Source organism: Neophocaena asiaeorientalis, unplaced genomic scaffold (assembly GCF_003031525.2).
Source record: "Neophocaena asiaeorientalis asiaeorientalis breed wild unplaced genomic scaffold, Neophocaena_asiaeorientalis_V1.1 scaffold84, whole genome shotgun sequence".
Taxonomy (NCBI): Eukaryota; Metazoa; Chordata; class Mammalia; order Artiodactyla; family Phocoenidae; genus Neophocaena; species Neophocaena asiaeorientalis.
The window spans coordinates 5094181-5103124 of record NW_020173656.1 but is presented as its reverse complement, the minus strand read 5'-3'; positions in this window follow the sequence as shown (position 1 = coordinate 5103124).

The following is an 8944-nucleotide window of genomic DNA, read 5'->3' as shown; positions in this document are numbered from 1 at the left end:
CATGGAATATCTTTTTCCACCCCTCACTTTCAGTCTGTATGTGTCCCTAGGTCTGAAGTGGGTCTCTTGTAGACAGCATGTATACGGGTCTTGTTTTCGTATCCATTCAGCCAGTCTGTATCTTTTGGTTGGAACATTTAATCCATTACATTTAAGGTAGTTTTATGTATGTTCCTATTACTATTTTCTTAACTGTTTTGGGTTTGTTATTGTAGGTCTTTTCCTTCCTTTGTATTTCCTGCTTAGAGAAGTTCCTTTAGCATTTGTTGTAAAGCTGGTTTGATGGTGCTGAATTCTTGTAGATTTGGCTTGTCTGTAAAGCTTTTGATTTCTCTGCTGAATCTGTATGAGATCCTTGCTGGGTAGATGGGAGGGGAGGTGTGGAGAGTGACCTGTGCTCGCACACAGGCTTCTTGGTGGCTGCAGTAGCAGCCTTAGTGTCTCATGCCCATCTCTGGGGTCCGCACTGATAGCCGTGGCTCACGCCATATCTGGAGCCCATTTAGGCGGTGCTCTGTATCCCTTCTCCTCACGCACCCTGACACAATGGTCTCTTGTCTCTTCGGCAGCTCCAGACATTTTCCTGGACTCCCTTCCGGCTAGCCGTGGTGCACTAGACCCCTTCAGGCTGGGTTCACGCCGCCAACCCCAGTCCTTTCCCGGCGCTCTGACCGAATCCTGAGCCTCAGCTCCAAGCCCCGCCCGCCCCGGCGGGTGAGCAGGCAAACCTCTCAGGCTGGTGAGTGCCAGTCGGCACCGATTCTCCGTGTGGGGATCTCTCTGCTTTGCCCTCCACACCCCTGTGGCTGTGCTCTCCTCCGCGGCTCCGAAGCTTCCCCCCTCCGTCACCCGCAGTCTCCGCCCGCGAAGGGGCTTCCTAGTGTGTGGAAACCTTTTCTCCTTCACAGCTCCCTCCTACTGTTACAGGTCCCGTCCCTATTCTTTTGTCTCTGTTTATTCTTTTTTTCCTTTGCCCAACCCAGGTACGTGGGGAGTTTCTTGCCTTTTCGGAGGTCTGAGGTCTTCTGTCAGCATTCAGTAGATGTTCTGTAGGAGCCGTTCCACATGTAGATGTATTTCTGATGTATTTGTGGGGAGGAAGGTGATCTCCACGTCTCACTCCTCCGCCATCTTGAAGCTCCCATGGTCTCTTTCTTTGTTGTCACAGGAAGGATGTTCAAGCGCATCCCTTTCTGCATAATTTTCAGCTGTCTTCAGGCAAAGGCAGAGAAATAGCTTGAGGGCAGAGCCAGCCATGATCCTGAATTCCTGGAGATCCCAGCAGGGTGTGGGGTGCATGGTAAACATCTGTTGAGTGATGACTAGCTGACTGAATGATTTTAGGTGAACCTAAGGTTCTTGTCATCTGACTTTGACATATATTCGTTTTAGAAGACTCACCCCTTTACCCTTTGCTCAAGGCTTTCTGATTGTTATCTACAGTTCATCTTTCCCAGGGAGATGATTCAATTAAGACAACTCAAAATGAGTCCACGATTCAAAGGTACAGCTGACTGCACTCTGATTAATTTCCTATTCATCAGTCACAGAGATATATGATGGGAATTACCAGGGCAGGCAGAAAAGAGGGCTAGTGAAGATCAGGGTTTTGGGGGGTACAAAGAAGATGAGAAAAGTGCCAAGAGGGGCATCCCCAAGAGGAGGAGAAGCCTGGAAGATAGCAAGAGATAGCACACAGTCTTCTAGGAAATACAATTTGATGTCTTAGCATTAGTGTGTCTGACTCTAAAGTTAATTTGAAATTTCTTATGATGTGAAAGGGAAAATAAATTTTAGATGGTAGAAAAGGCTGATGACTCAGAGGCTCAACTGAAGGAATTTTTGGGGCCTTGCATTCCAGCCTCCCCTCGGCTACCTGATCCCAGTATTTGCTTGAAAGCATGAGTGATGGTGCTTCTTATCCAGAGGCTGCTACTCCCCTGTTAGGGGTTAGAATTTTAGGAAAGACCTCACACGCGCTAATGGTTTCATTACCAAAGATATGCTGAAAACAACCCCATACCCAAGCCCAGAATCCTTACCTGGCCTCAGATCCTTACATTCCAATGTCTACCAAACATCTCACCTGAATGGCTAAGGAGCAGCTCCAGCAGAACATGGGAAGAACTGAGCTCTTCCTCTCCTCCCTTCCCCTGTTGCTCCTCCCCCTGTGGTTCCTAGCTCAGGGGACCACAGTCTGCACTATCCACACAGTGTCCAGAAATGTGGGCATCCTCTGTGACCCCGTCCTCTCTCTCACCTATTACGTTCCATTGTCTGTCAGCTCTTACAATGTCGCCCTCTTTTTTTTTTTGCGGTACGTGGGCCTCTCACTGTTGTGGCCTCTCCCGTTGCGAAGCACAGTCTCTGGACGCGCAGGCTCAGTGGCCATGGCTCACGGGCCCAGCCGGTCCGCAGCATGTGGGATCTTCCCGGACCGGGGCACGAACTCGTGTCCCCTGCATCGGCAGGCGGACTCTCAACCAGCGCGCCACCAGGGAAGCCCCTTGCTGTTCCTTATGCCGGAAGGTTCCTCTCCTCCACTTCCCCATTCTTCCTGCAGCTAATAACAGTTTATGCTCCAGTTCGACCTCACTTCCTCTGTTAAATCACCCCCTAAGTCCCAGGAGTATCCCACAGTTCCCAGCCCCATCACAGTGGGTGAGTGGGAATTGAATCTAATTCATTCTTGCATCACAGAGTCCAACACGGTGGCTGGCACCAGAGCCAACTTCACGGGCTGAATTGTGACCAAGGCAGCTGCAAAAGGCAAAAACCCTATGTTCAGAAGAGCTCTGCACTTGGGGTTAAATGCTCTGTGGTTGCCAACTTGCCAGTCTTAACTAACATTACCTTTGAGCTTGTGTTTTGTAAGTGAAGTCCAATGGAGCAATGGAGATACGCTGGGGGTCCTACACTCTCACCACATCCCCAGGACAGTTTCTTAGCTGCTCACTCCTTTGTCTTGACCCAGCAACTTCAGCCACCCTCTGCTCTCAGAAGGGACCTGAGCAAGGGTGTGATACTGAGTCACAGAGCGGGACCTGTGGCAGACAGCCCTTGCCATGGGAGTATCTGTAAGGCAGACCCATGCCAGTAAGCTGCGGGTCTCCTCCCATACAAAACTTTGGCTTGAGGCCTTCCACTTGCCTTGCTGAGCCTCTGGAAGGATGCTGCAGTCCAGAGAGATGGAGAGAGTAAGGAACAAGGGAACAGCTTTTCCTTCTTTCAGAACAAGTGGCCCTGCATTTCCTGTATTTTCATGCTGTAGTGAGCCGTGTAAACTGTAGTTTGCTGAAGACAAACTATACGCCTGGCTATGGTAGGTGCTCAGGGGTGGCTCGGTCTTACTCTCCTTAAATATGTCTCAAATCCACCCACCTCCCTTCCCTTCAGCTTCCATGACCTTAATCCAGCACCATGCTGTTTCTTTGGACAATTTCAACAGCCCCTTGTTGGTCCTTGTATCCCAGGTGCCTAGAAGAGGGTTTGCATGGAGCAGGACCTCAGTAGGTATGTGATGAATAAATGAAGGAATTAAATAAATAGGAAAAATAGTCTTTAAAATAGCATGCTGTCAATTCTGCAGGTTAGAGTGCTTTGGTAAAGTGCCTCCCAGGGGCACCATTGATAAATAGCCCTGGGAATTATTTAAGCAGTTCTGCACTCTGGCCTCTGCCAGGAGCTGGTCAGAGTCCTGGGCTGATCTATCTGTGTGGACAGGTACTGCCTCGCCCTACACCTTCAGAGAGCCCAGCTTCAGGGAGCAGATGCCCAGCTGGGGAATCACAGAGCCTGCAAACGTTGAAAGCTATTTCTGAGCTGTTTCTGTTTGAATGACCAAGGGGCAGTGTTTATTGCCAGAAACAAAAGCCTATTAGGTCTTCAGTGAATATTGCAGGCCCTGCCTAGATAATAACAGCTCTGCTGAAAGACGAAGCCATATGGCCCAATAGCTTACACATGAAGGGGAGAGGGTGTTGAGTGTGGTGCTAGGTTTTGGTTTTACTCCTCTGCCTCAGTTTATCCAATGTGGCATTTTGCTTATGGGACTCTAGGAGGTTTGCTGTGGTGTGTGAGAAAATTGCTCCTGAAGACGTTGTGCAAGGTTGCTCGTGTTCTGGCTGGTTTAGTCTTTGCCACTCTGGCTTTATTAATCCTTTAGTGCAGACTCAAAGGTCCATTGGGCTGAATCTGCTTTGCCTTTAAAGACACATCACCTAATCTAGGTTGCCACCAACACAGGCATAGAATTTATGCCCACCCATCATCCTTTAATGCTTCAGTGGCTCTTACCATTGGGCAACAGTCAGGAAATTCATCGCTACGATGTGCATAACAGCACACACCACTGCTGGCACATTCTGCTGAAAAAGTGCCCAGAAGTACATTTAGTGGCCTTTATAATAACATTGGAGTGTTTTATTGGAGCAGGTATATTTTTCTGTGGTTAATGCAGTTCAGAACAAGGCAAGATATATCTGTCAAGTGTTGTTCTGACAGGTGTCCTTGCAATGGAGGGCAAGTATTGTCAGTGAAAGGCCTTTCAGTGGTGTGTGGTTCCATCGGTGACTCATGGTGAGAGGAGTGAGATCTGCTTCTTAATTAGTGCAGCAGCCCTAAGCCAACAAGGAATAAAGGCATCTGCTTTTCTCCATCCAGTTCCTCTATTAACAGGACATAGAATTCAGATGCTGTAGATAATTTGGAGATTCTTTCTGAGGTCTTTATGGGATCTACCACTGTATTCACAGTAAGGTCATACTGCCTGAAGGCTGCTTCCAACCAATGACTAAGCAGAGCACGGATGCTAAGGCAGGCCCGTTTCAGCAAAATGCAGGACTGCTCCAACAGGTGAATTTGGCTTGAGTATTTCCAATGGCCTTGCAGAATCTTTCTTGAAACTGTGCTTATGTCCAAGGGCCTTCCTTCTGAGTCCTCCTTCCTTCCCTCTTTCCTTTCAAAATTGTCAGATCTGCACCATAATCTGAAGATGCTCCCTTCATTCCCCTGCTCCCTTCTCCAACCAGTCTCTTGCATGTCTACTCCTGTTTAGATGTCCCCTTCTCAGGGACCCAAATGAATGCAGTCCCTTCCCCCATCTATCCATCCTCAGGGATAAGTCAACTTGCAATCTTTGTGTTTCAGGATAATGTGAGCAGGGGGGTCATTGGTGTGAGGGATCAAGCCATTCTATTCAAGAGGTGGAGGAGATATAATTGGAGAAGGGAGATTAGAAAGGGGTCTGGGGTTTGGGCGTCTTTGAAAATTTTAGAAACTGACACTGCCTCACATGCAGGGCCCAGAGAAAGGAGGGTAGAGAAGCTTCAGTAGCAGTGGCGGAGGTTTCATGCCCAGCCTGCTTTCAGTTAGTAACGTTACAGTAAGGAGCCCACAGAGGTGGTGGTGATTAAGGAGAGAAAAGACCAGATTCATAGTCAACAACCAAAACATTTTCCAATAAAAATAAAAACATGACAAATCAAAATTTGTGGGATGCATCTAAAACAGTACTTGGAAATATATAGCACTAAGTGCCTATATTAGAAAGATGAAAGATCTCAAATGGATGATGGAAATTGGGAATTGTCCAATTACGGCAGATGGGCAAAATTGAACCTGCTGCCTGTTTTTACAAACAAAGTTTTATTGAAACACAGCCATGTTCATTCATTTATGTATTGTCCATGGCTTCTTTTAGCAATAACAATAGAGTTGATTAGTTGCAACAGAGATCATATGAACTCAAAGCCTAAAATAATTATTATCTGACTCCTTATAAAAATTTTTTGCTGACCCCTGATCTAAGCTTCCACATTAGAAACTAGAAAAAGAACAAATGAAACACAAAGTAAGCCTAAGAAAGAAAATAATAAAGATAAGAGCAGAAAATGAAAACAATAAGAATAATCAATGAAACTAATATATGGTCCCTTGAGAAGATCAACAAAATTGATAACCCAAGCCATATAGAGCAGGAAAAAAAAAAAAAAAAAGAATACGAATTGCCAATGTCAGAAATAAGAGGGGGAACATCACTAAAGATTCTACAAACATGAAAGTATAATACAGGAATATTATGAACAATTTTATGACTGTGAGTTTGATAATAAATTATCAATAAAGTGGACAGGCTCTTCAAAAAACACAAACTACTGGGCTTCCCTGGTGGCACAGTGGTTGAGAGTTCACCTGCCGATGCAGGGGATACGGGTTCATGCCCCGGTCTGGGAAGATCCCACATGCCGCGGAGCAGCTGGGCCCGTGAGCCATGGACACTGAGCCTGCGCGTCCGGAGCCTGTTGCTCTGCAACGGGAGAGGCCACAACAGTGAGAGGCCTGCGTACCGCAAAACAACAACAACAAAAAAAAACCCCCCACAAACTACCAAAGTTTATTCTAAAAGAAATAGATAACTTGAAAAGCCCTATGTCTATTAAAGAAATTGAATTTGTAGGTAAAAAAAATTCTCACAAATAAACTCTAGGTTCAAATGGCTTCGCTGGTGAATTCTAGAAATACTTAAGAAAAAAAAATGGTACCAATTCTGCACACTAGTCCAGAAAATCAGAGAATGAAATTTAAAAAACCAACTCATTCTATGAGGCCAGAATTACCCTGATACCAAAATGAGGGATAGATATTACAAGAAAAAGAATTGGTAGACCAGTGTCCATTATAAAAATAGATGAAAAATTTTGAGCTTTAGCTAATTATATTCAACACTACATAAAAAGAATCATGACCAAGTGGGGTTAAACCCCAAAATGCAAGATTGGTTCAACATTTGAAAAATCAATCAGTGTAATTCACCATATTAACAGACTAAACCCCCCCCTCTGTTCACCTCAATTGATGCAGCAAAAGCATATGACATTCATGATAAAAACTTACAGCAAACTAGAAACAGAAGCAGACTTTCTTAACCTCATAGAGTGCACCTATGAATAACCTATAACAAATAGTATACTTAATCCTGAAAGAATTAATGCTTTCCACCAAAGATCAGAAAGAAAGCAAGAATGTCTGCTTTCCCCAGTTCCCCTCAACATTGTATGGGAGAAGCTAGCAACTGCATTAATGCAAGAAAAAGAAATAAAAACCATCCAAACTGGAAATAAATGTACTTTATCTGCAGATGACATGATCATCTATGTAAAAATTCTAAGGAATTTACAAAAAAAAATCTATAAGAACTAGTAAGTGAATGTAGCAAATAGTTCACTATTCAGGATACAAGATTGATACAAAAAATCAATTGTATTTATTCTATACATTACTATATATGCAACAATAGCAATCAGAGAAGGAAAAATTTAAAAACAACTGTATTAAAAATAGTGCAATATGTGTGAAATGCAAGGGACAAATTTGACAAAAATTGTGTAAGCTGTACCCTGAAAACTAAAGGGCTTTGTTGAGAGCATCGAGGAAAGCACAAATAACTGGAGATGTAAGCTATATTCATTGATGTAAAGATACAATAGAGTCAAGAAGTCAGTTCTCTCCAAATTGATGTATAGATTTCAATTACTTTCAATTAAATCCTAGCAGTCTTCTTTTTCTATAAATTTATAAACAGATACCAAAGTTTATATGGGAATGCATAGGATCTAGAATAACCAAAACAACTTCAAAAAAGAGGAACAGAGTTTGATTTCGAGACTTATAAAGTGACAATAATCAAGGAAATGTAATATTGACATACATACATGTGTGTAGATTAATGCAACAGAATAGAGACTGAAGATATAGATGCACATGTATTTGGCCAACTGACTTTCTATGAGGCTCAAGGCAGTTTAATGTTAAAATGACTTTTTCAACCAATTGTGTTGGGACAATCACAATATGCAGAAACACAGATCTCGACCCTTAGCTCACACTGTACACAAAAATTAACTTGAAATAGATCATAGACCTAAATGCAAGAGCTAAACTACAAAACTTTTAGGGGAAAACGTAGGAGAAAATCTTAGTGCATTTGGGCTTGGCAAAGATTTTATAAATATGTCCAAAAAAAGAACAAATTTTAAACATAAAAGTTCAATAGTGAAAAATCACCAAAATTAAAAACTTTATTCTTCAAAATAAAAGGCGAGCCATAGACTGTAAGAAGATAGTTGCATAACATGTATCTTACAAAGGACTTTTATGAAGAATGTATAAAAACTCCTCCCACTCAATTTTAAAAGGACAACCCAACTTAGAAAAGGGGCAAAAATTTGCACATAGTCTTCACCAAAGAAGATATATGGATGACAAATAAGTACATGAAAAGATGTTTAACATCATTGGTCATTAGGAAAATGCAAGTAGAACCACATGACAATCACAACACACACTACAATGGCTGAAAATAAAGAGACTAACTACTAGTCTCTTGGCAAAGATGTGGAGCAACTGGAATTCTCATAAACTGCTGGTACAATCATTTTGGAAAAATTTGGTAGTTTTTTAGTAAGTTAAGTGTACACCTATTATGCAACTAGTCATTCGACTCCTAGCTATTTACTCAAGGGAAATGAAAGCATGTATCCACACAAAGATTTAAAAGAAAAGTCTATAGAAGCTTTATGTGTTATAACTCAAACCTAGAAACAGGCTAAATGTCCATTGCCAGGTGAATAACTAAATTGTGGTATATCCACATAGTAGAATACTATCAGTAATAAAAAAGAATAAATTACTGGTGCATGCAACAATATCAATGAATCTCAAAATAATTTTCCAGAGTGGAACAATCAAGACAGAATGGGTACATGCTATTTGTTCTCATGTATGTCAAATTCCAGAAAATGCAAACTAATTTATAGTGGTAGAAAGAAGATCAGTAGATAACTTGAGATGGGGAGAGGATGAGGCAAGCCTGGATTACAAAAGGACGTGAAGAAACTTTTTGGGATGATAGCTATGTTCATTATATTGATTTTGGTAATGATTT